The sequence below is a fragment of the Macaca thibetana genome, chromosome 15 (assembly GCF_024542745.1).
Source record: "Macaca thibetana thibetana isolate TM-01 chromosome 15, ASM2454274v1, whole genome shotgun sequence".
Classification (NCBI taxonomy): Eukaryota; Metazoa; Chordata; class Mammalia; order Primates; family Cercopithecidae; genus Macaca; species Macaca thibetana.
The window spans coordinates 98,550,706-98,552,110 of record NC_065592.1 but is presented as its reverse complement, the minus strand read 5'-3'; the positions used below and the strand labels follow the sequence as shown (position 1 = coordinate 98,552,110).

Sequence of the window (1,405 nt, the reverse complement as noted above, 5' to 3'; positions counted from 1 at the left end):
TTTTTTCTGATTGCTTGATTTTGGTAATGTAATAACCTTCCATGAATCTAACAACCACTGGAAAAATGAGGGTCTCGCCGGGCACAGAGGCTCACGCCTGTAATCCCAGCACTTTGGGAGGCCGAGGCGGGCAGATCACAAGGTCAACATATGGAGACCATCCTGGCTAACACGGTGAAACCCCGTCTCTACTAAAATACAAAAATTAGCCGGGTGTGGTGGCCCCATGCCTGTAGTCTCAGCTACTCAGGAGGCTGAGGCAGGAGAATCGCTTGAATCTGGGAGGCAGAGGTTGCAGTGAGCCGAGATCGTGCCACTGCACTCCAGCCTGGGTGACAGAGCGAGATTCTGTCTCAAAAAAAAAAAAAAAAAAAATGAGGAGCTCAACAATGTCCTCCAGCAATCCACTTGCTGGAGGTGACTGGCTACCCCACCGCCAAGCGCCCCACCCAGAGTAACCAGCTTGCTGAGTCTTGAGCTCCATGTCTTCCTTTCTCATTATACAGCTTAATGCCAGCTACTCAACTATTCTAGCTAAACTACTCTAGTTTTTCAGGTTTGTAAAAAGATGTAGCGCTGTATGTACTCTTTTTCTTTGTTTCTAGTGTTATTTTACATATTATTTTTTACCTTTTATCTTAAAGGAAGTTCAGGCCGGGCACAGTGGCTCACGCCTGTAATCCCAGCACTTTGGAAGGCCAAGGCTGGCAGATCACTTGAGGTCAGGAGTTCGAGACCAGCCTGGCCAACATGGTGAAACCTTGTCTCTACTAAAAGTACAAAAATTAGCCAGGCATCACTTCTCGGCCTTTTGGCTAATATCAAGTGTAGTATCTGTTCTTATCAGTTTAATATCTGATATGTCCTCTATCCGAGGACAATATATTAAATGGATTTTTGGAAATAAGAGATGGAATAGGAGCTTGCTCCGTCCACTCCACTCATTGACCTGGTATTGCAGTACTTCCAGAAACGGTGCACAAAAAAAAAAAATTAGCTAGGCATGGTGGTGTGTGCCTGTAATCCCAGCTACTTGGGAGGCTAAGACAGGAGAATCACTTGAACCCAGGAGGCAGAGGTTGCAGTGAGCCGAGATATCACCACTGCACTCCAGCCTGGGCAACAGGCAACACAATATACAAGTATAATATATGGTAATATATTATAACATAATATAGTATTATAATATATGCAATATAAATATATGAATATATAATATATATAATTCTAAAAATCATTTGAAAACAATTCCATATATCTTACTTTTTTACTCCTTAATATATCCATGTGTATTTCCTAAGAACAAGGAAATGCTTATATAACCACAAATGAGGAAATGTAACATAGATACCATACTTGTTTGTTATATATAGTCCATGGTTAAGTTTTGTCAATTGTTACAATA

The 1,405-nt window shown here is 41.5% G+C and overlaps 1 non-coding gene across 1 annotated transcript; it reads left to right on the top strand.

The window, feature by feature from the left end:
- Positions 1-795: 795 nt before the first annotated feature.
- On the top strand, positions 796-986 carry LOC126938181 (U2 spliceosomal RNA). Its single transcript, XR_007720005.1, has one exon. It is a non-coding gene; the product is annotated as a U2 spliceosomal RNA (small nuclear RNA).
- Positions 987-1,405: the final 419 nt, after the last annotated feature.